This window comes from Eutrigla gurnardus (genome assembly GCF_963514095.1).
Source record: "Eutrigla gurnardus genome assembly, chromosome: 9".
In the NCBI taxonomy this organism is placed as follows: domain Eukaryota; kingdom Metazoa; phylum Chordata; class Actinopteri; order Perciformes; family Triglidae; genus Eutrigla; species Eutrigla gurnardus.
The window spans coordinates 13,826,734-13,854,124 of record NC_139923.1 but is presented as its reverse complement, the minus strand read 5'-3'; the positions used below and the strand labels follow the sequence as shown (position 1 = coordinate 13,854,124).

General features: G+C 44.9%; 1 protein-coding gene across 2 annotated transcripts in view; it reads left to right on the top strand.

Moving 5' to 3' along the window:
- The window catches only part of plxnb2b (plexin b2b), a 113,398-nt gene that overhangs the window by 5,372 nt on the left and 80,635 nt on the right, over positions 1-27,391 (top strand). Inside the window, exon 2 of one of the 2 annotated variants that reach the window (XM_084018245.1) lies at positions 20,922-21,108. The gene's annotated coding sequence lies outside the window, so the exon portion shown is untranslated. Of the gene's footprint in view, positions 1-20,921; positions 21,125-27,391 lie in introns of both variants that reach the window. The other variant, XM_084018246.1, reaches the window with a different exon arrangement.

Below are 27,391 nucleotides of genomic sequence, written 5' to 3'. Positions count from 1 at the left end.
GACATGGGGGGAGGCTCCATACTTTTTTATAATAAAAATGCCGCTCCACGCTCTGTCCAAAATCCTCCCCTCTCACATGAGGTGAAGTGTTTACTCGAAACAAGTATTCTCCTGTCAGTAAAGTTGCAGTCGTGTTCTCTGTGTTGTTCTCTATTGTGATGGCGCTTCTTGGAAACTACGTAAAGCCATGCGTGTGTCTTGTATTATGACGTGATGATGTATGTACAAAAGGTAACTTGGCTGGGCTTGGAGCATTCTTGAGCGCAGGCCTCAACTTCATACCAGAGATGAATGATCACCACTGATGTAGAAGTAACTAATATAAACGGATTGTGCTTTAAAAAAAAAAAAAACATGCTTCATTATGTCTCAACCAGAGACCTCTTTGTTGGAATGAAAGACGTTGGAAATGATGGAAAAAATATTTAAATGTTTACCACTGGAATTTCCATATTGAAAGCACCGCTATTTATTTATGAGCTTTTACATATTTACAGCTACAATTATAGATGAGCTGCCAGGTATTTGTTGGTTGAGTCGCTCATTTACAATTTTAATGCATGTGAAATCTTGAATCCTATAAAAACACAAATGTTATGTTGCATTTGTACCTCATAGGTTATTTTTTAAATGTTATTTTATGTTAACGTTGTGAACTTGACCATTGAAATTGTCTTGAAAATAAATCCTCATCAATTCAATTTAATATAGTTTTTTTTTTTAAATAACATCATTTCTGCAGGCAGAGTCGGTTCTAAAATAGAAATGTCAACATTACATCTCGAGGAAACATATGCTGTCCTTATTATCTCTGGCATCTGCTGAAACCTGCTGGCAGCTGGAAATGGACATGGGGGTGGCAGCGATGCCGGTGGTGTCTCTCTTGCTTGTCTGTTTTCAATCCAAATTAGAAGTCAGGCAAGGTTTTGTGGGGAAAAGATATGTTCTTCATACCTGTTCTTGCCAGTGTGAAGGTTTCAGGCCTCCTTTGGTCATTCAAATTAATTAAAATGCTGAATGAAATTAAAGAGTAAAACCCAGTTCACATCTAACCGTATTCAAGATGTTCCTCGTTCAGCTGCACATTACACAAACATAGGCGGTTTATAGGTGTCTATACTTGTTTCACAGTGTTATTATCAGGCTGGGATAATACCGTGGGGTAAGGCTGTCTGCCTTTATTACAGTCCATAATGAAATGATATTATGAAAATGAAATCATTTCTTTGTCAGTGTCATGTCCTTGTCTCTGTTAAATGAGGTGGGTATCGTGGCCTTTCGGTAGCCTATGATCCAAGAGGGACCTATTAAAATCTGTTCACACAGCAATTGTTAAAGTTACTGAGAATCTAGTTAAATGCCACTGGCTCTGTTGCTTCTCATCTGTAAACCGACAGACCATTTTACTGTGGCAGTAGCCTCGCCAGCCGAATTAACACTGCCAGAGATACTGCCTTAACCTTAGGGGCTGACATTTTGTTGTGACCACCAGTCGCTAAAATTTGAGATGCAATTCCCTAAGATAACTGGTGTTTTCTTCTTTTTAACTAAGTTTAAGGCTTTCTTTTTATTGATCCCCATGGGAGAATTAGTCGCCCAGTGCAGCAGCAGGAATCAGCAGGGGAAAAGACGAGTCGTATATAATCTGAGAACAAATAAAACATGCAATAAACGCAGCAAAAGCATTAACAGAAAATGTAATAAAATAATAAATTCAAGAAGGGAGCATTGTCACATTTTATTATTTTTCTTTGGATAGCAGGCTCATGTACAGCATTAGTATGAGTCAGGCTTTTGCTTTGGCATTGACCTTGTTGCGTTGGGGCATTGTGGCAGGCCTGTAGAAGTGTGCAGCTCTCTGGCTTGGTCGTGATCTAACAGGAATGTTAGCTATGCGTGATCAGCCAACCATAACCTTTGTGCTGGAGCAACGTTAAAGTACCCCTGCCCTTGTGTTGATAACTTCCTGTTTATGTTAACGTCTCCCTCTCTGAACCCGCTGTCTAGTTCCCTTTATCAACAGAACAGTCTCTCTTTATGCGTTCTCTTGTGCTCCATGACTTTTTTGGGGCCATTTTTTTTTTGCTTTATTCTTTGTCTTTTCTTACTCTAGACTAGGTGGATATTAATCTTGGTGCTTCAAACCTGCCTGGGGCTCAGAGCTGTCTTCTGAAATGCAGATCTGTGGAGGTGTCATCATAGCTCTATGTCTTGGGTTGCCCCCCAGCCTCACTCTCCTATTCACGCAGCCGTGATGACATGCATTATTCCTCACTGACTCATCTGGCCAGCCTCAAAGCAGCACACTTTGAGTATCACATCAACTTTATGTGCAAAAAAGGAAGTTTTGGTTATTTTTTATGCTGGGTTCTGCAATTCTGGGTATGCCGCCTCGACATGATATCTGACTTGATTCCAGACATGTGACTGTCATGCAGATAACTTGCGCCTCTTGCATGGTTCATTTTAGTCCTGTGACACCAGTATCACAGTTTCCTAGTGTTCTCCTTTTCACAGTTCTGTGTTTACAGTTGCTCCACACGCTGTTTTCAGCCTCCAACTAAAGCAAATGACAGGTCGCGGAGAAGTTACATCAGAGTGAAAGCCACATGCCCCTATAAGAATGCCTAAATATTTACAGGCCCTCATAACACATGCTAGCCTACCGCTCCACTCCCATTTGTACAGCCTGTAAGTTTTTAAACTCAGCCCTGTGGTTGCTTCCTTCTGCTGGAGCGACGTCTATTCTACGTCCTGTCTGGGCTGATCCCACGTCATTGATCCCTCCGTGGAGCTGGGCTCTTTAATTACAGTCATTAGCCTGAGTAGATCTGCTGCTGGGGTTAGAGAACCTTATTACCAAGACCTTGTCTCTTTCTTTCCCACACTGCAAACGGCTTAATGCTGCTCGCTCGTGTGTTCTCTGAAAACAAGCTGCCGTTACAATGTTTACAGAAAACAGGCTGCCAAATTGGATCCCTAAATCTCACCAAGAGACATTTTCCCCTTTTTCTTTGAGTCCTCTTTCAATTTGTCGAGGAGAAGTGTGTCGCTTTCCAATAGCAGATTGATGCAAAGTGAGGTGAAAGAGGCCATGTCTGTGTGACGCTGTTTGTTTACTGGTAGACCGATGCCCGACTGGTGGCTTGACCAGACCAGAGTACCCATTTAGCCATCACTCCAGACCTCCATTAAGATCACTCTGTTGTCCTCCCTGGTGATGTCTACACTACACTTCCATTCACATCTCTCCTTCTCCACCTCCCTTAGCCAGTATTTTTATTTTTAGGCAGGTCTGTTCTGTTTCACTTCCAGTCTCTGTTTCTGTCATCATGCATTCCTCTGTGTCTGCTGTTTTAATTAGTCATATGGAGTTTGTCTCCTCTTTGGGTAATGGAAAAAATGCAATAACATCTTGGTCCCATTGCATCCTTATGTGTTTCTCCACCTTGTGACTTGAAACGAAAACATTATGAATGACTAAGAACAAAGGAGATGTAGATTAAATAACACAGAGCACTCTTATCACTTGGGATTACACCACATCTGCACGGGATCTTTTTTAGGCCTGACCACACTTTTTAAGTCCTGGTCATAGTAAGAGATCATAGACTGTATATAAGAATAGATGTTTTCATGGTGACGTCCCCCATTGATTTAAATGGACTGCTGTTTTGAAGTGTTGAGTTTGGCATGTTGGCCATGGTCATCTTGGGTTTTGCAACTGGAAGTGACATAAGCTAAGTACAAGGGTCATTTTCTCATAAACTTCTACAATCAGACTTAGAGGCTCTTAGAAAGAATACAAGTTTAAGGCACTAACGCATTGGCTTCACTTTTCAAGAAGCAAGTTGCGTCAGTATCGGTCTGATATTTACTCATGTTTTTTGTTTTATAAAGTTAGGAAAGCAATGTTCAAGTCCTGATGTTGCCTTACACACAAATGAATGATCCAAGTCACAGAGCGAGGCCTACAGTTTATAAATTATACATTGGTATTGGATCGGTTCTCTGTAATCGGTCGATACCCAAAGCCCAGATATAAATATCGTAACAGGGACTAAAAAAGATGGAATGGTGTAATAGTGTGATTTTTTTTTTCTTTTCCGTTGTATCAGTAAGGTTAGCCTTTGAGACGCCAGTGATGATGAAGTATACTAACTGTTTCATGTTTAGGCATTGAGTAGCATGACCTGACTACAGTCTTGTTTTTTGAACTTTGTTAACCCCTGGAAAAGAAATATGCCGTGCATGAAACAGTTTGGTCACGCTGTGCAGTTCCTTATGCTGAGGGTCACTATTAAGCAAGTGTTGAAAGGTTTTTAGGTTTAAGTGGTTTTTAGGTACCACAGCCTCATGACAGAATATAGTCCTACCTTTGTCTAATGGCATGCACCTCATCTTGGCTGATGTTGATGTGTAATGGAAAGGGAGACCCTTTATTTCAGTGCATTATTAGCAGCAGCCGACCACCTATGGAGCTCAGACGAATAAAAATCCCATTTCCTCTCTGCCCATTGGTGGTATTAAGAGCTGAGGATTGTGCAGTTCCCTGAGTGCCGGAGAAAAAGCCACTCAGTGTGTGAGCAGTTAAAGCTCTCTCAGCGCAGCAAGGGAGAGGCCTTCCTTCTGTATGCATCACCCTATCCGGCTTGATCGATTCACTGTTTGCTCTGGCTTGTCTAAGTGCGAGCTCACACTGCCCAATCCTACAACAGAAAATAATTCGAACTTCGACCAGTGCAACCTGCTTCCCACTAGGCCTCCCCAGCACACAGGCGCATGCACACAGATACACAAATGTATACATATACAGTGAGTCCACACGCAGTCTGTCTTTTAGCTTAAGGGTGCTGGACAGCCCAGGCGTGAATCCATGAATTCCTCATAACACAAGCTGTTGGCTGATCAATAATTCAATTCTATCTGTGAGCAAGCATGTCTGGATCCAATCTCACCTGCACCTCCTTCAGCTTTGTCTAAACAAGGTAGGTGTTGTGTCCTTGAGTGGCGCTCAGCTTATGTCTGTGGGGTTCTGTGTGCACATGTGTGTGCTGATTTAGTTTCCTTTAGTTGGTTCTCTGGCAGTGTTTGTTGTAGTCAATCACCATGTATCCGCTTCCCCTGTGCATGCATGTACACGCGTGAGAGCCTTTGGCTATGGTGGATTACAGAGCACTCATTATTTCAACTGTACATCTCTTGTGTCTTTGTGTCCACAGCAGTGTGTGGATGTGAAAGTGTCCAACAGTTGGCAACATTGATGTGTGCGTCTGAGGAGCTTATGCGTGATCTGGCTCTCTCTCCAGGCGGCTAGACGAATCAAAGGGATGGATCTCATTAAAAGGTATAGAGCCTGTGGAGAGGTCAGCGACTAAGTTCTCTGATTAGTGGGCTCCGGCGGGCCGCCGGTGAGGCCTCCTCATCGGCATGCCTCTCATCCCTCTCCAGCCCGCACCTGGCGGGGACAGTGTGCCCAACAGTCTTTCTCACCGCAGGCCCCTGCCCCATCCAACAGGGTCAAGGACGACCGACGGAGCCACAGATTTACCCCCAGTCCCCATCATCTGGGCCTCTGTATTTCCCCTTCTTTCTATCGAGGCTTAATGGGCTGGCTTCTTCCTGTTCCGTTTTTTATCTCTCTTTGAGTGTTTTATCAAGGGCCACATTGAGTTTCCATCCCAGTGACAGCCTCTCTCGCTGCATATCAAGCTGCACCAATCGCCTGACGAGCAGCTTTCTGGGTCGTTAGTAACTCGTTCCAGGGGCCGGGCTCCTATCAAAGCCAGGAACCATGAACCAGGGATGACTTTCAGCCAAGGGCAAAACGTGTTGGTGTTACTACGAGTTACAGACATAGGATGCTTCTGAAGGTTGCTTGACTTTGGACAGTTGTTCCCTTTCCTCTGAATGGTCTTTCTCTTCACTCTCACTCTCTTGTCCCCTGTGTGCCTCTCAGTTTAATGCCCTTCCAGATAAAACAACGACAGTAAACTTCCTCTTTGTTTCTCTCTCTCCTTTTTCCCACTGATAACCACACTATCTAAAAGTAGGCCCTGGCAGCATTCCCCTTCTATTCATCCCCCCCCCACTCTGCCCATCACCTCTCCTCCCTCTCCCCCTGTATGTTAGGGTGCATTGTATGTAATCTGTAGAGAGTGTGTGTGTGTGTTTGTGTCTGTTTTCCTTTTCTTTCCCGGGCTGCCAGTGGAGAAGGCAGTGGGGGCGATTGTGGTTGGAGGGGAGTGGCGTGTATCTGCTGACTGTCACTTCCATTAAGTGTGCTGTCCTCAACTTCCTCCATTATATGCCCAGACCAGGCTCCCAGTAAACCAAGGTCTCCTTTTGTTCAGTGTCCAACCTTTCTAATCCACAAAGTCTTCAGTTTACAGATATGCTGTAGTAACTACAGGGCACTTTTTCTCTGTAAACTTTTCCTACACCAGGATTTAGATGATTCTGTAGTTTACATTATTTTTTAGTCCACGCACTGCTTCACACTTCCATTGCCTGCCTCTGTCCATACCAAGTCTCTATCCCTCTCAGGCTCAATCAATTTATAAAGCTTGACATTTATGAGCGAAAACAAATAAAAAATGCCTGGTTTGGGGATTGTCTCGTGTGCAAACCACACTTGCATTTTGTGTTTGTTTACATATCATTGAACATCCTGATCCCCCCGACAACAGCGCTGCCAAAAACAAAGGTCTCCGAGGAATTCAGTTTAGCGCTGTGCAAGTGCCTTTTCTAAAGGGCAGTGCTCTGCCTTTGGTTGTCGAAGTCTGTTTAGCAGAATAATCAGTGCTTTAATTAACACAATTCTGTTCGGAATATCAATTATAATTTTCGTTTATCTGCAGTCATGTCACACCAAGAAACAATTATGACTGATTGTGAGTTTCTATTGTCTCTTGCTGGTCATAATTAGTTACTTTTCTTATAAATTACACTTTCCCCTCCCATAAATAGCTTCCCCTCCTGCCCTTTGCTCTCATTTGCAATTTTGTTTTCTGTTTTTAAATTAATGAGTGGCCTTAAGCAAACAACCTCAAATCATGAGTCTGTTCAGTTGAAAAGAGAGGGCCGTGTGTTTCATTGCCAGAGCCTGAGGGTCCCGCTAGCATTTTCTCTGAGTCTCATCCCAGTCCAGACACGCTTCTCATTCTGGTATGACAAACATCTCCACGACACTCGTTCAAACTAGAGCTGAGCCTTTATGGCACACAATCACCTCGACGCACACACACTTCTTTCAGTCACACTTTCATAAACATCCAATCTAACTCTTCTTCCCCTGCTTTCTGTTTATCGTTTTCCCATTGTCAAACACTTACAAAAGTGCTCTCCATACTCTCCCGCAAAGTCTTGGCATACCAGACTCTGGGTTTCCTCCTCTTTGTTGGCTGGGGTAATAACATGGTTTTGGCCCTCTCTGTGGTCACTGTGATACATTCAGATTTGCTTCGCAGCTGCACCTCTCTGTCTGTTTATGTGGAGTGCTTGAGTGTGTATGGTCACCTGGAAGTATGCCATTCGCCTCGCAAGTAGGCAATGACTATTTTTTTGTTTCACTTCTTTCTAATTCATCCCTTATTTAGTTTCTGTCTGATTGAAACACTCCTTGCACTTTCACTTCTTCCCCATGTTTGGATGCTTGATTGTCACTGAGCATGACCAGAGTTTGAATCTCTTCCATTTCCTGCAGTTTTATTTTTTGGGCATTTGATGGTTAGCCCATCCAGAGTAGGAAACGGGTGCAGTGGAGCCAATTATAGCAATGGATTTTGTGCACAGTAAGCGTAGCGTGGCAGTAGTGGGTGTGATGGGTTTTTAATGGGACCGAGCCACAGCCACAGATGTAAAAGCTTGTTGTTTTTGGTGATTGCAATGGTCACTATGTGATAGGTGGACAGTCCACTCAAATCTGTGTCTGATTAAGATTAAGGACCTCTCAAAGCCAGATGGTTTCCCCACCAGTATTTTGAATCCCTTTTTTTCTCCACAGATTACTAATTGAAATCACACTCATGTTGTTTTTGATTTTTTTCAAAAACCCAAAATGGAATGAAAGACCTGGGCTGTTGGGGTTAGGGGCCTGTGTCTCCATTTGTTAGTCACATTGCTCCCAAGCTTTGGTAGGTATAGCCAAGCACTAAGTGGAAAAAGAGAATTGGATAACCCTGTGTTTTCATTCCCCACACTCATACTTGATGTGCTTGTATGTTTATTCACAGTGGGGGTTGAAAGCAAAATCTCATCCCTGAGAAAGTAATTCTTAGGAGGCTGTCTCTTGAATAGTGAAACCTCTCTCCCATCTTTGGAGCCAATGCTTCAGTCTAGGGGCTGGACTGTAAATGATATGGCTAGGGCCATTAGCTAGATCTTTGTCTGTTCATACTGCTGGCCCTTCTTGATAGCTTAAGTGTTTTCTGCTTATTAACCATACTGTCATATGCTCTTTTGTAAGGAGGCATATTAAATCTAAATGCCCGCAAGTACATTCAAATTCTTTACAGCAGCACCCATTGAATCACAAGAGGCTTGATCAGTTAGGAAATGACTGGGAAAATGCCAGTGCACTAGTTTTTGCTTAGCTTAGTTTAGGCTATCGAAGAAGTGATTCGTATTCGTGCTGCCTTGCGGCCCCCTGCCCTGTTTGCAGTTGCCAATCTGGACAGGGGGTTGTTATCAGAGGGACTGAATGAAACAGCTGCCTAGCACTATTTACCACGGCTCTGTTCAAGTCGTTCTACGCCTTTTGAAAACGTTGTGTTTTGCCCGTTGTGTCAGACACACTCGCTAATGGCTCCTGGCTCTGATCCAGCCTTATCCCACATTCTGAACCTGGCTTTGGTAGCATCAGGCCACTCTCACAACTAGGAGACTTACCTGGATCATGCCAGCCAGCAACAACCCTCTGCTAGGGAAACACTTTTTCCACAGTGGTTGAGGCATTTGGAGGATAAGCCCTACCCTGTGGACTGCTCCGAGAGGACATGGCTAGCACCTGCCACTGCTAACACGCTAATATTTAGCGACGAGAGGGTTTCAGCAAAGCCCTGTGGGTAAGCCTCACCGGATTTTTCACTTCACAAACTAGCCTAGTCACATTGAAATAGCTTTTTCTGCCGTTATGGCTCTGCCCTCTTCCTGCCCTTGACTTAGGGAGCTGCTATTGAAATCAAGTGCACGTACTGACTTGTCAGCTCCATGTAGCTAGCAGCTAGCCTAAGTACATCACCCTTATCTATGGTGTCATTTGCGCCCTCCCCTGTCCATGCTTGTCTGAGCCAGGTCATAAGTCCCCGCCCCACCCTCTCTTTATGCTTGTCTGTTTGGCTGTAATGCTGCCTAAGCCTTTTGTTGGCATTAGCCTATATTTGTGGGCATGGACGCTCTGTCATACAGACCTGGGAATGGCTTCTCCAGATGGGTGATTAGTCGCTACTGTGTGTTTGTGTCTTTGAGGGAGTCTGAGAGCGCTGCTGGTGTGTGTATGTGACCTAAGAACAGTGTGATTACAAGACAATGGGAAAGACAGCCTTAATAAAGATAAAACATGGGCACTTGTATTGCTTCATGTCATGCATACTTCTGTACGTGTACGTGCATGCATGGGTGTGTGTGTGTGTGTGTGTGTGTGTGTGTGTGTGTGTGTGTGTGTGTGTGTGTGTGTGTGTGTGTGTGTGTGTGTGTGTGTGTGTGTGTGTGTGTGCGTGTGCGTGTGTATCATCTAATAGCCCCCCCCCGTACTCTCATCCCCAATGCAATCTCATCTCCCACTCTGACTCGGCTAGCTGGGCTTCCATCAGCGACTGGAGTGCAGCTCTCATGCCTGTCGGCTTCTGTAATCATGGCGAGGGGAAAAAAAGCCCAGCTGTTTGCTCACAAAGTATGAGAATGAAAAGTGGAGAGGAGGAAGAGGAAGAAGAGGAGGATGAAAGTGTCACCAGCCCTCTTTTGTACAGCTGCAGTCTCATACAATTTCATGGAGCAGACCCAACAAAAGCGAGAACACGCGTGCCATGAAAGATTAATTGGTTGCCGTTAGCCTTAACTCTCATCACCTGCAGCAGCGAAGGTGGAGAATACAGAAACAAAACCCATCGCTTGCTCTTGGCGTGGATAACAAGGCACCAGGGTGAAAGGCGTTCTTCTCCCTCTGGCCACTGGCTGCCAAAAAGTTTCCGAAAATCAAGCACGCCAAAGTTAGAAATTGAATCTGAGGTGCCTTTGTTTTGTGCTCACCTGGTCTAGTTAGCTCGGTGACGGCTCATCAGCTGGCACTGATTGCACAGCGGACATGGTTAACAGCCCATTTAGATGGTGTGTGTGTGTGCGTATGTGTCTGTGTGTCTGTGTGTGTGTGTGTGTGTGTGTGTGTGTGTGTGTGTGTGTGTGTGTGTGTGTGTGTGTGTGTGTGTGTGTGAGCGTGCAAGTACCATTTTGTGTGTGTGTTGGGGGGGTTGGGACACCACTGTCCAGACACATCTGCCTGGATTTAATTAGTTTTGCCTGGCACAGGGACCCACCAGTCTCGCTGGTGTTTAATAACAGCCTCGACAGTAGGCATTTATCAAGGTCTGAATGTAACTGAAGGATCGTGCATTCATTTGGCCAAAATCACTTTAAAGTGATTATGTTCTTTTTATTTTCTGAAGCTGGTTGCGAATTAGATCCCATTTGCTCTGCATGCTGTGGCATGTTAAAACACAAATCCTCTCTGCTGCATGCATTTTGGCTGCCTTTCAGTAATTTTCTTTAATTTCCTACCCTTTTCCTCACTTCTCTACTCTCATCAGTCATTGTATTAATTAGGGCAGCCCCGGATACAACTTAAGGGGCTTCGTAGCCTCAGTGATAAATATTCACTGATATTCGAAGCTTCGTTTGAGGGGGGTATGGGGGTAGGGGCACATTGGGTCATACAGGACAGCTCCCTGTTGACCAACTGTATCAATCTCTCTTACACATAATGCACACACATTTGCGCTTGCACACACACAAACAGAGCAGAGTTCCTAATTTTCATTTGCCTCTCAGTAAGAGACAGATCTCAGTCAGATGTACTGCTTCTTGAAAGAGTTTTATCCTCTTGTGGCATGTTGTCGGAGTAAAACACGCCACTGTTGTTGCATCTTAACACAAGCTGTTGAACATTCTTCAAACTTGCAGTCATTATTGACTCATATTGTACTGCACATTGCTATATATTATATATATTTAAATCAGGCTTTAAGGATTGAAGTGAAGAAGTGAAAGCGGCTACTAAATGTGCAATAATCACATTAAATAAATCAGAATTTGAAAAGATGTTTGCTTATCGTTGGCCGAAACTGTAAATGAGGAAACCAAGGCCGAAACCGAAAACCGAAACACAGAAAGAAATTAATATTCCAATTATTAGTACCATTGCATTTATGGCTATGACTATAACCTCACTAAAATCAAGGCATTGCAATTCAAAGAATAAATCAATTACAAAAGTATGAAAATATTTATTTAGCACTGACATTACAACAATGCACAGTATATAATAAAAATCTAAATAAAATGTTTAATGTCTCATCGAACATATCAGACAATGAGGGTGCATGCCCCTCATCTGGTGCAGAGAGATGAGTTTTTTCTGTGCTCTGCTCTCCTTCTCCTGCGCTGTACGCTTCTCCGTCTCCAAGCGGGGTCTCCGTATCCATCGCGGCCTGGATAATTTCTCGTACGCGCTGCTTTAATCCCACATCCAAGTAATGGTCTTTATAACGCGGATCAAGCAGAGTCCCGAGGATGTGCAGAGGATCCGAATAGTTCTCAGCAAAACGTCCACACCGCAGACATGTTGGCGTTTATCCAGAAAAGTGTGCGCTGGGGTTCACCGGGTGATTTTATGAGCTCAGACAGGATCTGGGACTTCCACAACATTACAAAGCAGCAATAGTGGTTAATTCAGCAATGATTGAGGAAACGTGTGTCACCCTCCCCTCCTACACGCCGCGTAAATTCAAAAAGTCAATTTCGCATCGCGTTTGATGTGAACAATCCTTTATATTTGCCAACACATTGGCTTAAAATAAAAGTCCATGCTTTGTTGTGACTGTCTCCCAACCTCTCTGCTGTGTTTCAGTACCCGGGACAGCATGCAGTCACAGCGCTATCTGTCTGAGAATAACTCATATTAAGTAAGAGATGATGTACAGCGAGCCAATCGTTATTGTAAAATGCAGCAGGATCCCAGATCGGGGAAAAAACCTGATGCATTCAAATACTGATTTTGATGTCGATTACCAATAGTTGAAGCTTTGAAGCATTCGGGTCAGCCTTAATATTAATATGTTGTGTGTGTGATCCAAATTTCCGGCCGTTGAATTTTTCCAGAGCTCTTCCATCTGCCTAGCCCCTCCTCCTATTTTTGAGAGTCAAAGAGACAGACGCCATGTTTTGTTGTCTTCTCCCAGTTTCAGTAAGCGGTCCTCAGGTGCAAATGGACCTACACGTTAATGCCTCCTCCCTTCAAAGTCTTTTCTGTCCTCCCATCTCCTGACTGCAGTGGTTTCAAATCAGGGCAGTACGGCTGGTGAACCAACATGAGCTGACAGACACCCTCCCTCCCCCCTCTTCACCTATCTTCTCCCTCTTCCCTTCCTTCCCTTCACGTCTGTGAATGTTACCTGACGAGACTCATTTGTCAACCCCATCCCCCAACCCTTCTCTTTCCGTCTGCTTGCCCCAGCCACCTGATTCCTCCCTCCTGTTGTGTCTGCCAGTGCCAACTGTGTGTGTGTGTGTGTGTGTGTGTGTCGTCTTAAGAAACGGAAACTAAACTGAGCAGAGCCGAGGTGCATACAGGTGCAGCTCCTCTTCCAGCCCGAGGGAAAGCTGTCAAAGTCTCTTCATTCTGGCCCTCTTCCTTTATGTCGTCCCAACTGTGGCCTTTATATGTCTCACTCTCGTCTTACTCGGGTCGAGCTAAGCACTCTTTTAGGGCGGCGTGGCCCCAAGAGGTGTAGCATCCACAGGGAGCATCCCTCCGGCTGTTACGCCAGCTGTTGCTCATCATCGGTCCTCAACTTCCATGCTTTTGTATTGTATGGATATTGTTTTTGTTATTATCGCTGACTTACTACAAGGACAACTTCCCCATAAGGGATAATAAAGATTTCTACTACTACTGTGATATATTGCAAGCCAGAAGGGCCTAAAAAAGATGGCGAGGAATTCAAAAGCAGCAGGAGCAGCAGCTAACGTTGCCCCCGAGCTCCTCTGGCAAGCTGAGTGAATGCAAATGGACTTTTTTAAATAAAGGAGAGTTCCCCAGCCGTTATTCTCTGCATGCCTAGCACAATGCGACACAACACCATATCCCCTCATTCAATTCCACAATAAATTCTTTTTGGGTGGGATCGGCTGTCTGATTCCTTCCTCTGTCTGCTCACAAGAGGAGATTGCTTTGATTTTGGGGCAGACTTGACCGGATTAAATAGAGTCGGTCTGCGCTGTGTGGAAGGGTGGCATCCAGCCATCGTGTCATTTGTGTTTCTCATTGTCGCTTGCAGCTCCCCTCCATTTTTGTTCTCTCCCCTTCCTTTTGTTTGCCTCACGCTTCTGCTCAGTATCTGGCCAATGATTGATAAGACCCAATGCCTGACAATGCTTGGCGCGCTGCACAGGATCGGTGGCGATGGCGATTGTGGCGAGCATTTGAGGCTGTTCAGCTTTCAGGAGGGAGATGGGATGTGGCTCACGTCATTGTTTATCTACCTTTCCACTTCCAGATGGCGCTCAGCAGAAAGAATGTGCTTCTTGACACTCTCTCTCTTTCCCTCTCTCTTTCCTCACTCCTTCTCTTCCTCCGTCTCTGCTGGGGCTCATCCCTTTTATAGGGCCTTGGTTCCAGGTCCAGAACATTCAGCATGAGGTGAGGGGGAAGGTGGTAAGGGAGCCAGGAAGGCAGACTGGCACATGAGAGGAAGCCCTGGAAAAGTCAGGTGGTAGTCTCCGGGTGTCGCCTTGTGTGTTTGTTCAGACATATGTGCTCATGATTGTACCGCCAAGACTGCTCTTTAGGAGCGTTTGTGAATCTGAACCACAATGCACGAGTGCACTAGTACAACAACACATTTGAAACACTTGACACATTTTTCATCGAGGTCAGTGAATCATAAAAATCTCGTCTCAGGCAACAATTGAGTCGGCCAGCCCTGCTTCTCTTGGCCATCTGGATTGATGGACGTTCAGTTCCAGCAGTGGGGGATAATCACAGCGTGTCAGCCTCTCCCAATCCAAACTCTTACCCGTGTCTGCCCACTGCCAGTGTGCCACAAATGACCACAGGGACACGCCGCATTTCTCTTTATTGTTCCAAAGCCCAGAGGGAGGCAATGACTTTGTGCGTGCCAAACTTAAATCTTGCAGGCTGCATCTTCCGCTGGATGATCACATTCACCTGAAGTGCACCTTCACTACAGTGTTACTTCAACAAAAATGTACCTCGCTGTTTTGGAAAGTGCATACACTTATGATAAGGCAGTGCTTTCGGATGTGTTATTCCCATTTTTGCCTGCTGCCTTTTTATATGAATTATACTCTGTCTGAAGTGTCTGGTGATAAGACTTTTCCGGTAGCACCCTTACTTGAAAATCTTCTACCGTAGCATGTCAATGGTATCAGGTTGTCCCATGGCACTGTAATATATATATATATATATATATATATATATATATATATATATATATATATATATATATATGTTTTTTTTCATTCCACTTTGAAATTCTTCCTGTTGCCTTTAACGTCAAGTTGTGAACAAATAAGATTACTTCTTCTGAGTGTTTAGGGCAACAATAGACTTTCAATCAAAGTCGCCGTTTTTCTTGCATCTGCTTTGCTGGTTAAAGGTCTTTGAGGGGTTATTTTCCCAGAGTGCACTAATTGTGGCCTAATGGTGTGCTGTTATAGCAAAGAGTGGTAAATAGCCGCCGATTGGTAAAGGCTTGCTGCCTTTCCTGTGCAGGCTGATTACACTGTCTAGTTAATGCACCCTCCTCAGATACAAATGGAGGGTGGTTATTGCATCAGGAGAGACAGTTAGCCTGTCAAAATCACCCTCTCTAACAGACAAGAGAGGGAGATAAAGAGAGATGGAGAGAGAATATATTCTGGAGAGCCAATTTCACTGAGGGGATAGAAGCGTGGTAGTGCAATTATGAAATATAGCTTTCTGTTTCAATAATGACCTTTTCTCCACCGGCTATATATAGGCCAGTGTAAATGATTTAGAGAATGGTCCATACTGTCGTATAGATGATGGCCTATGGATTCCGACTGAGAGCAAAGACAGTTTCCTGTGAAGAATTGTTTCTCGATGGCACTATGTTGAGCAAGAATGGTGGAAATGACAGCTGGGGACATCAGAAAAAGAGGTGCGGGGCACTCCACCACTACGCGTTTCTGAAGTTGTCGTCCTTATGCTGCTGTTAGTCACTTCCAGTTCCGATACTTGGTATGTGTGTGTGGGAGAGGACGTCTGTGTGTATCTGCTAGAACTCTACAGAAGGAAAAAAGGGCAGTCTCGTCTGTTTTTTCTTTCACCGTAATTAATCACCAGAGGATTACATGATTATTTCAGCTCATGATTAATTTTCATTCAAATAAAATCAACTCTCTAACAGCATAACTTTTTTTCCACGCATGAAAGCCCAGCTAAATGTGGCCTCGGCACTGCTGCCAGTTGTGCTAAACACCCACTCTGGTCACAACATTACTTACTTTGCATCTGTCTGGAGAGATGTTCAGATGGTACCGCTCTCCCTGCAGCCGAGCTAAATTTGGAGGGGGGGAACCTAGGTCCAGAAACCGAAGGACTCCTTTCTGACCTGCTAATTTAACAAACAGGTTCCAAAGCTGCTGTAATCCAGCAAATGTGTGAATGAGTTAAAAGCATACACAGGAACCTGCAATATTTCTTACTTAACTACTCACCACTAACCAGCAGCAAATGCACATACACATATTTATTAGTGTGTTTACGCGCTCACAACCGTGTCTACACTTGATCATTAAGAGCTAATTTCATCATGTTTTATAGCCTGTTTTGTAACTTGCAATAATACGTCAATGTGCAGTCCTTCTCAATGTATGGAAATCTCTGCATTCATACAGACATAAAGTCCAGGCCTTGACTGTATATCATAAAATCTGTATTTGTGCTGCAACACATCATGTATCTATTGATTTTTTTTTTGCGACTTATTAGACTGTTACCTCAGACAATGGTGAAAAATACTAGACTAAAAAATAAATCTGCTTGAAAGTTAAAAATCCAATGCCAAGAAACTGAGAAATGCTACAAATGTTCAATATCATGAAATATTAAATCAATAATTTGAAATCCTGTTCAGTTAACCTTCTGTAGAATTAATAATTGAGTAAATGGTAAATGGACTTGCATTGATAAAGCGTCTTTGTACCCTTCCGACTATTTAAAGCGCTGTTCTATACATGTCAACATTCCGCCATTCACACAAATACATTCATACAGTGATGACAGAGGCTGGCATACAATGCAAACCAGGATCCAAACAAACACATTCACGCACCGATGACACAGCCTTCGAGCCATTTGGGGTTTAATATCTTGTCCAAGGACACTTTGACATGCCAGATTTACCTCACTAGTGATATACAGTTTGTAACTATGATTACTTTATACACACACACACACACACACACACACACACACACATACACACACACACACCACCGTGCCCAGCAGTCGGTGAGGGGAGCCCCTTTGGTGCCAGTGTGCGGCCATGCCTGACTCCACACTTATTATCATGAATGCTTGAAAAAGGTGGCGTGACGCTGAGTCCATTCACTTTGCCATACAGCTTCATAATGTGGATTCGGATGGTTCCCAGTGGCCCCTCATCAGCAGCAGAGAACAGCGAAGCGCCTCAGGACTTTGCTCTCTGAAGTGACAATAGTCTTCCTGCTGATATGTGTGGGGGGGGGGGGGGGGGGGAGGCAGGGAGGGTAGAAAAACAAGATGGCCGCCTCGCCAAGCTATAGGCATCTGTTGAAGGCTTCATAGGGTGGTCATCCAAAAAGTAATGAGGTGAAACGCTGCTCTAGAGCAGTAGCTGTCAATCAGTTTGGAAATTGTTGGGTTATAATGAGTGCCTGTTGTGAGTTGTGAGCACCTATATAACTACAGCGGGCAGCATCCTTGACTGTAGATCACCTCTAGCCGACACCGCCCGCCTCCCTTCCAGTAATCTCCTTCATCCTTCATTCTTTTTTCCTCCTCTCACAGAACTAGGCAAGCAATGTTACCTATGGACCATTTCCCGTGCATAATCCAACATCTGTCTTTCACACGTCTTGCTTTGGCATTACAACATCACCCCCCCCCCCCCCCCCCCTCTCCGTCCGCTGGTACCGCCACCTCCACCTCCTCTCCATCTTGTACCCCCTCTGGTAGCCGTCACAGCTGCTGAACGATTTCCTCTCACTGGGAGGCTCCTCAGAGTCACTGTGGAAGTGTCAAACGAGGCTCCTATTTAAGCTCATTAAATGTTTCCGAGAGAATAGGAAATCAATGGTGCATACCGGTGCACGAGAACTTTTCTCTTAATTTAATTTCCCCTCCCCCTATCTGTTTGCACATCTCTCTCTGTCTCTCTCTCTCTCTCTCTCTCGCTTTGTTTTTCCTTGCCTGTCGTTCTTCTTTAAGTGGTGTAGGTGGTGGTGACTGAGGTGAGTTGTTGAGGGGGGGCAGAAACTGTTGCCTTCAGAAACCATTTCGTATTTGTATTCGTGATGGGCACCATGGTGTGAGGCTGTCCAGACTTTTCAGTATTGCTTAGCCCTCACCACATGGAGGACAATCGACTTGAAAGTTTGGCTCACACTGACCTCAGCCCAGGAGTTTGGGCTTTTGTTTCGGGTCTTGCTGTTAAGGAAACAGGTTTTGACCAGAACACGCTTTGAAAGCGTGTCGGAGAGTTAGGGGCCGTCCACACGTACCAAAACAAACTTTTTTTCTCTGTTTTTTCGTTGGCGTTGTTTCAAGAAAATCTGCATCCAGTCGAATCCACTGAAAACGGCTCAGCGCACTGTAGTACATATTCCAGGCCTATATGTGGCGCTGTTTCTGCTACAAAAATACACCAAAAATGCAGAAGAAGAGACTGAGCTGACTGGATGTTTGCCGTTACTATGGCAACAAGTGAACGCTACAACTAATATCCACCTGACCAGCTGATCAATAAACCCCCATAAGATGACAATTTGGCCCGTATAAATAAAACCAACAATAAGCATCAACAGCCATCACCCTAAGGACCTTGACGAGGCGTTGTCGCACGTTGTGACAGATTAATTAGAAAACTAAATGCCTACATTCATGGGAAGTTAGGTAGCGGTTGTTTGTTAGCATCGTAATAAAGTAGCTTTTTCCCCGGAATATCGCCCCCCTCTCTCGGCTCCGTTTTTTTCATACAGTGGCCGTAATACGCCGTCGTACAGACGAGCAGAATGTCTGCTACAAGCATGTAGGCTGCCGTTGTTGTTGTTGTTGTGAGACGTCGCGGGGCAAGAAGTCAGGGTCGAGGGGCGGGCCGATGACATCATCGTATTCGTTCTTGCCGTCTACATGAAAACGAACATGAAACGGAAGGGGGTCGTTTTTTTCTTTTTCACCCTGAGACGTATGAACGGCCGAAAACGCACAAGACTTGTGCATTTACGCACAAAAACGTTTCTGTGTGGACGGGGCCTAAAGCACAGTGATGTTTTGGATTGAGACGACCCCAGTTTATACATACTCCCACCTCATAATTCCTTCCGGTATAACCTAACCTGCCCATCAGAAGTTTTTCTCAGATCATTGTGTGTGTGTGTGTGTGTGTGTGTGTGTGCGCTTGTGAATACATGTCCTGGCAGAGCTTTGTGCAATGTGAAATATGCCTGGGGGCTGGGGCCACATCTTCTCCAGAGCTCCTGTAATTGCTCTTTTGGGGCCTTGTCTCTGGCTTTGAGCCCGTCTCCATCACTCTCACTCTGTCTTTCCCTCTCGCTCTTTGGCCTCCCCCTTCTTTTTTCTGCCCCGACTGCGACCCTCCTTCCCTCTCTTCTCTCCCTGCATGGCTCATTATGGCTGATCCCCACCTGCCCAATCTGGGAATTCTCTCCACACATACATACAGAGCCACTCAGCAGTTTTCAGAGCCGCCTGTCGCTTGGGTAGTATGTGTGCTATCTGCTATAAAACAGCTTAGCTTGGCCGAGAAATGGAAACAATAGCGCCGTCACATTTCCCCCCCTCCAACTGGTGCAAACAGACACTTTCTCATCTCTGCTCTGGCTGTTGAAGCACCATTTTTCATAAAACCCTGGCCCGCCAACCCCAGCTTTTGTATACACTAGCCTCAGCTTCGGGGTCCGAACCACAGGCCTGGTCTTTTCCATTTCCATCCAGCCCTCCTTCCAGCCTGTCATCCAGCAGCCCCACCATGCCTGTTCCCAGGCTAGGGGGCTTACTTTGAAGGATAATGGATATGGCCAGTTGCAGCTGCTCAGGCGCAGGGCACTATCATAGGAGTTATCTAAGGGCCTGAGTGGCCTGTGATGAATGGCTGGGAGCTGTGTGTCTCCACCGATCAATACGCCACTAGCACACAGATGAGCTAGATGCCCCCTCGCTCTCCGCTCCCTCCATCCACACATGCATCTCCCTCTCATAATCTCCCAGTATGTTTGTGAACTTTTCTCTCCAATTCATAGCCTGAATTGGACCATTGATCTTTTATCCTTGGCTTGTTTTAAATAAAGGGCCAGTAGCTCCGCTCCACCCAAGCGTGCTAGTTTTCTGACAGCACTTATAGCTACACTGGCGGCAAGGCGCGCAAACATTACTTTAGCGTGATCGAAGGCCTGTAATCGGAGAGGGAGAGCAGAGAAAAACGGGGGGAAAGAGAGTATGAAGCTGCTACTACCCCCACCCTGGTCCACCGTTGAGGTTTTCCATCACAAGGCTGATGCGAGCAGAGGTCTCATGTGGATACACACACTTGTAATGCACACACACATGCATACACCAAACAGTCTTTCTGTCAGGGCTCATTGAGCGCAACCTGTCCCTTAGCACCCAAACAGCCCCACCCTATCTGAATTGAAATAGGATGCTGTCAGTTAACCTCTCCTTTGTCTCATTGTTGTGCACGCATGTATGTGAGGTCTCTCCAGACCACCAAAGCGTGTACATTTGTATTTCTACTGCAGACAAACAGGTGTGCCATAGCTTCTGTATGTGTTGGTTTTTGATCAGTGTTTTTTTTCTCTCGCTCTGCCGGCGAGGGATTTGCGATGAAAAGAGCGGACTGAAAACCTCTCTCCTTGTCTCTCTCCGTCTCCTCTCCGGGGACTTTCAGTAGTTGGTATCTTCTTCTCTACCTCCTCCTCGTCTCTCGCCTCTCTTCCCACCTCCCTCCTCTCCCCTGCTAGCTCTGATCTTCCTTCTGATCTGCCGTTGTCCCTGTCACAAAGAGCAGATTTTCAGCCTTGTAATTGCATGTCTGCCGGCCACCACACCTGTTGCTGTCATTGCAGTGGTGTGGGAGACGGGGGATAGCAACACCCTCTGGCCTCCGTGGCTCTCACCCCCTCACCTCCTGCCTCTGCTGCAGGTGCAACCCACAGGGAGGTGGGGCTGTAATACGGCAAGAGTGTACATGTGTGGTATGTGGTGTGCTCTCGCAGTTGATTGTGTTTATCTGTAACCTTGAGCTTCACCTCTAGCAAATGTGTACGTGCAAATGGATGTGTATGTCTTCTCAAACCTGGCCAGTGCTGATGCTTAACTCTCTCTCTCTCTGTTTCTCTCTCCGTAATCCTCCCCTCCTCCTCCCCTCTCACCCCTTATCCAGAGTCGGGGCCCTTAATGAAGCTGGGGGTCAGCAGCAGTGTGCGGCTAATTGGCCAAGTTTGCCCGGGGCTTTGGCTGCCTGTGATTGAAGTGTCCAGTGAGGGGCCACTGTGCAGCCGCCGCTGCACCCTGCTCTGTTCCACTCCAACAGCCAAGACGCTCACTGCACCCCTGTCTGCCTCTCCCTAGTGAGTAGCACCCGAGGTCATCCTATTTTTCACTTACACTCCCAATACTTTGTCCAGTTCTCTCTACTTGTATAATTTTCACGCAGCGCAGAGTCCTCAGGCTCTGACTTTTCTCTGAATCACTTGTCCCGTATGTCATTCCTTGTTTCGTCTTATGAACATTTATCTTTTGTGCCTCATTTTTTTTTCTCCAAAACTTCTCTGTCACCTCTATCCTTGTCTCAATGTTTCTTCTTTATTGCTAGACTTTCATTCCCACACTTGATCTCGGCATTTTCTCACTTCCCTTGGCTTCTACCACCCTCACACTCTTTCTCCTCGCTTGCCACAGTTGGATGTGGGCAATTACTATGGTCCCCCATTGGCCAGCTGCCAGGAAAAAAAACAACTTCCAGGCTCTATTTCTCTCACGATGGGCCGAATAGTCCCAACCCTAGCCAAGCTGTATCACACTGTTCTGAGTTAACACGAAGAGTTGGACTCGATGGAGTGGGGGGTGCCTCTAATTAGTCGAGCCTCCACTTTCTCCTCATTAAGGCAGTTCTGGCTCCTATTGTTTGGCTGTCAGTTCAAGAGTAAAGGTAGCACGGCGCCGATGGTGAGCTCTAGGGAAAGGGGCTGAGCAGATAGGGTGTGCAGTGCAGAGGAGAGGGAGTGAGGCATGAGCTTGCAGCACCTGGGAGATACACTGGTAAGGGTCAGCCCCCAAGTGCCACACTACACCAATGAAAACAGTTGTTGTTACTGCGCTCATAGAAGTGGAACATTGCTGGCTAGTAAATGGTCAACACTGTGTGTTTGTGTGTCACGAAACAATAGTCCAATTATAAGTCAAGTCGCGGCCTACAGTTTAGGATAAGTTATAGTCTGTCAAAACTTTATTTGCACACCAGTAGGTTTCTATGCTTGTTTATTAAGGGTTGCAAGTAATTAAATTCACTCTGATGCTCATTAAATGAAGATCCCTAGCAATTAACTGCTGCTATAATGGTTTTTTTGTAGACAGCTGTAAAAGCTCTTTCTGTTCATACTTCACTCAGGAGTGGAAAACGACAATGTTTTACCGTGATTCACTCAGTCAATAGGATGTAAAGAAATGTGAGGAATATTAACATGTAATTCTACATGATATAGTGTGTGCTGGTCCTTCACTTCCTCCTAAAGGGTTTCTGTGGTGTACATTAAACCCCAAAGCTGCACAAAGCCTCAGAACTTGCTGTTTTTTTTTAGTGTACCACACACTCGTCCATCTGTGAAGGGCTTAGCTTGACAGACAACTCCCTTTCTCACTCATCTTCTCCATAATCAGCTGCTTGCTTAGGTCATAACTCCATTTTCCATCACATTTCCTCCAGCATGCCTGCCAGCCTGCCCGCTGGTATGAAAGATATACAAAATATGGCTCATTTGAAATGTAGGCTACCCCAGGTGGCTGTTGTAGCTGTGCTGAATTAATAGGAGATGGGTGGAGACGTAAGCTACATTTGTGACTCAAAAACATCCCATTAAAAATTCACAAGTCCTATTTTTAGAGTTTTGTTCAGTGTTTTCATCCCTTTGTTGTTCCTATGCTTCATATCAAACCCCAGGAAATGGTGTACATGTCATGGTAATGACATGTTTTTTACTATACATGAGGATTAAGAGCTGTCAGTCATTTCTCCCATGAGGCTTTGCCCTGGTATAACCCTGGAGCAAACAGGTACTTGGGGGATGAATGCATTTTGGATGCACAAGAGCAAACAAATACCTTGTTTTTGTTCTTCTTTTTTGCGGCTGTTTGCGCAGCACTGACCTTTTCATCAGCTGTGTTACATTGAGATACTTTGAACGTTAATCAATGCAGCCAGCTATACAGCTCCGCACTCCTATTATTGTTAGAGATGTGTTTCTTTGAACGATAGAGAAAAAAGGTAAACGGGACGATTTAATGGACAGTAATACATTTGACACCTAAACTTTCAAAGAGGAAGCCCAAACATTTTTTTTCCAAAAGGTTCCATGGCACTTTATGAAGTTGGTTTAGGTTAATCGAGTGAGGAGGAGAAAGCTGTCAAACATGAATGTATTTTCTATATTTTAAATTAGTCAGAATTCAACTATGCATCTCTAGAGATTAGAATGAATTCATTTTTCACACTAAATCAAAGTGATCATCGTTACTTTAATGTCTTTGATCTTTGGAAACTGAAATAGTCACAATGGTTTGTTAAATGACAATGTGTCATGTAATCCAACGCTCATATGATAATGTCATTGTGGGAAATAATGCACATGTTAAAAAAACATCATGGTCATGCCATGTTTATTTAAACCACAGAGTCATTTCTGTTTTCTCGAAGGAGGATGCATTTCTAATTCAATTTCAAGCAAGGTATTGTAGTTCTGGCATTAAAGCAGCCTACTTTTAAACTGCTAGCCCCTTCCTGCCAGACTTAAATCACTACAGGCCCACACTGACACGAGACCCTCTTCACGTGCCTATGTTTGGTTTTGCACATCGAACATGGCAAATGCCATGCCCTTGTGGAACCAAAATAATATAAAACACCTTGTTCCTGACTCATCAGCCCCCCTTTTCTCTGAGCTCCCCCAACACCAACGTGGAACTGCAGCCCTCCAGTTTTCCATCGCCCCCTGTGAATATCCAAGCTGTCGAGGCTGACTGGGCTGAACGTTTTCTTGCCAGGGCACAGTTGGAACAGATCCGGCCTCCGGGCCACATATACTGCTCCACTCCAGCCCCTGCAAACAAAGCCTGCCCTGCGCAACTGTCATCTAAATGCTAAATGCTTTGTATCATTACAGTAGATTCCCTTTGTACATACTTAATCATTTTTTGGAGATGGCTTGTCCTTTTGGAACATGATAGCTTTAAATGTTTTGCAGCTTGCTGAGCATGAACTGCTCTTTGTGCAGATTTTATGATTTGTTGAATTTGCTCTGATTTATCAATAGAGAGAGTCTTTTGGTAATCAAAAAGGTGATTGCAGAAATCCTTATAGATTATGCAGGTTCTTTTTGAATGGTTCCCCTATTTGATGATTACGGCCTTTTCTTCACTCCAAGGCATACTTATTTAGAGCAAGAACATGTTTTAGTGGTTATCTTTCACATGATGGTATGAGACCTATCTGCCAAGTTAAGCACCTACCTGCACCCTTGATTGGCTGAGAAATGTGGCTGTTAGGCTTAACAGGAACATAAGCTAAACAGCAAGGCCCAGTTTAAGGGGAGGCCCGTTGAGAGACAGACTCCAGATGAGCCACTCAAACAGTTTCATATCAAATCCACAGACATACAAATCTCTACAATGATCTGCCAAGTTCCTGCAGAATTCACTGGAGCAGGGATAGCAGAATTTCACACCCCCGCCTGAGCCCCGCTCCCCTCATCTCAGCCATCACTGGACGACGCTTGGCAGCAGAGGGTGATGGGAAACATCTGCGAAAGTCAGAGTGTGTGTGTGTGTGTGTGTGTGTGTGTGTGTGTGTGTGTGTGTGTGTGTGTGTGTGTGTGTGTGTGTGTGTGTGTGTGTGTGTGTGTGTGTGTGTGTGTGTGTGTGTGTGTGTGTGTGTGTGTGTGGATGGTTGAATAGACTTAACAGATAACAAATTGTGTTTTTATATTTTTTATAGGCATCTTTTAGATGGCAGCAGATATGCTGACATGTCAATTATTCCTACATAGATCTCACAGTGGGATGAATGAAATATGAATATAGGTATAACATGCAAACTGGTTTAGTGGTTAAAGGCTCCAAAGCTGATGTTTTAAGGATCGATTCTGTGGATAAATGAGCAGGAGCAAGTGGGAAACGAAGAGATGATAATGCACTTCCTTTGTAGCTAAATTGCTTCCTGTGACTGGCAATGAGGAAGTAAACGCAGGTCCCTATGGCTTCGTTTTGCTATTTTACTCATTTTTAATTTATAAAAACAATGTTGTGCTTGCATGCTGACTATTTTATTGTCGAGGAAAAAAAACTGAGACACAAATTCAGCAGGTGCAGGAGGTGTGACTGCTCAGTCACTGAAGTCTCTTTTATTTGGGTGTGCTGAGCAATATAAATAATGAAATGGAGCCAGTAATTGGTGGTTCTTGGTAATTAGGACCAAGCTGTCAGCTAACAAAGTCGCAGTCTGATGACGGTGCACCAAGGGCAGTAATTACTATTATCTGTGGGGTGTGTTGATACAACAACAATCCCATTCTTAACTAGGATAGGGAGGCTTATATTTGCTCTCCCATTTTTAAGATGTTCATCCACAATAATGCAGCTGAAATAAATCTTTAAGTATTTGTGTTAATGTCTATCAAGAAGCTAATACCAAACTATTACTGTTGATGTAGAGGGAGAGCCACTGGTCTTGAATTTTCTGCTTGGTGACCATAAGAGCTTAACCATATTTTTTGTTAGTTAAACAGTTAGACTTTTTCTCTGCAAGCGGTGTGACGCCCAACCATAAACAGCATTATCAACTATCTCAGCAGGTTTTCTAATACCCCTGTAATCCTGTCATTTCATTCATGGATACCGCCTGGGTTATTCTGGGCTTGGAGCATATCTGCCCGCCTGTCTCTGCTCCTCTGTGTGAGAGATTGGATTCCCCAACTCCCCTCATGCTCCGTCTTGCCACACAAACCCCCCCACACACACACACACACTAGCAACAGCACACACGTTCATGCCCGAGTGTTCACTCATCTCTTGTCAGATCCCCCATAGTGTAAATGGGCTGGTCAGACCTGATGATATATAGGGTAGAGGACAATGGCACCATATACTGTGTAGGGGATGATTCCTAGTTGCGTATAATAACTTGCCCTCGCTGAAGTGAAATTCGGCTCATCTGGCTCAAGACTTACAAGCACAGCATTTGCTCCGTGAGATGAAGAAAGTGAATGGCCTCAAAAGCGGAGTACCCAAGATTTCTTCCTGAAGTTCATGCAGCATAATGAACCTGCTGGAGACTCACATGGCTTTATGCGAGAAGGTGTGATTATTGGCCGATTGGAAGGCGGCAGCTTGGGCCGCGAGGGTGATAATAGGGTAGACAAGTTGCTGTTTTCACCTATACTCTGGCACACAAAACACAAATTGCATCGGCTCTGAATTAAACATGTGGCACCTGGTGGCTTGTGGCGTGATGGACATTTAAACATATTGCAAAGCAGAGAAAATTGCTCTTTCAGTAGGTTATTTATAGTGAAGACATCACATTTGTTTGATTATAATAAAACATCCATTAGACTCTGATTGAACGGCATGAGGAGGTTTGGCCGGCAGAGTGCAGCTCAATGTAATAACAGTTGTGCGTCTGCCCTAAATGAGCCAAGGAACAGAGCATGTTCCTGCCGATATTAGTTTCCTTTGCACGGGTGCTCAGATCTGGTGATATGCTTTGTGAGGAGTAATAAAGAAATATATCTGTTTTTATTGTGCCTTGGCGACAGAGTTATGTTTAGAGCTAGTATAAAGAGCTGGAACATGGCGTAAAATGATATTATGGCCCATTAGGTGGGGGCCCAAGCTAAGCGTCGCTAGCAGTAACCGAGGACTGGGGGTAATGGGGCCGCGGCGTATTGTCTGTGATCTGCTCTTTCACTTCTCACTGATTGAATCGTCTACATCACTGGCACTCCATCTCCTGGGGAACCGGAGTAGACGAGGTGATTTTGGCTGAAGACATCATTCAGTCAAACCTGGGAGATAAGAGAATGGGGTGGGGGAATTGGAAGGCGTGCGTTCTGTAAAATGTAAAGGAAAGGCGGCGTTGAGGAATTATTGCTGGATTGCCGTGCAGACCGAACTCATCCCAAGGTGTATAGACGTTTCGTTTTGGAATGGAAATAATCTTGTTCTTTATTGCTGTGCATAGGGTCTCTTGCAACAACACAACAATAAACATGTTTTATTTTAGTTGCCGTTCTGACTGTGAAGAGTGGGACAATATATCTGTTTTTCAGCTCTCCTCACATGGTTTAGCCTGCTTATGCTGCAGCACAGCCTTCACCAATGCTCTCAAGTCTGATGACCTTGTATCTCTATCTCTCCGGTCTGGATCTCGACAGAGCTGGCCTTCTGCTGCTGGGGCTTTTCCCAGTGGATATCAATGGAAGGGGTTAGGATCATATTAAGATGCTGTTCAGTCTGGAAGAACCTTTAACTTTCCCTTCCCTTTAGTCCCACTCGGCATACTGTAAAACTCTGAGGGGTTCCCAATAGCTGTAGAGCGATAAATTAGCATAGCTATTCTTGAGGATTGTCTACACCCGGAAC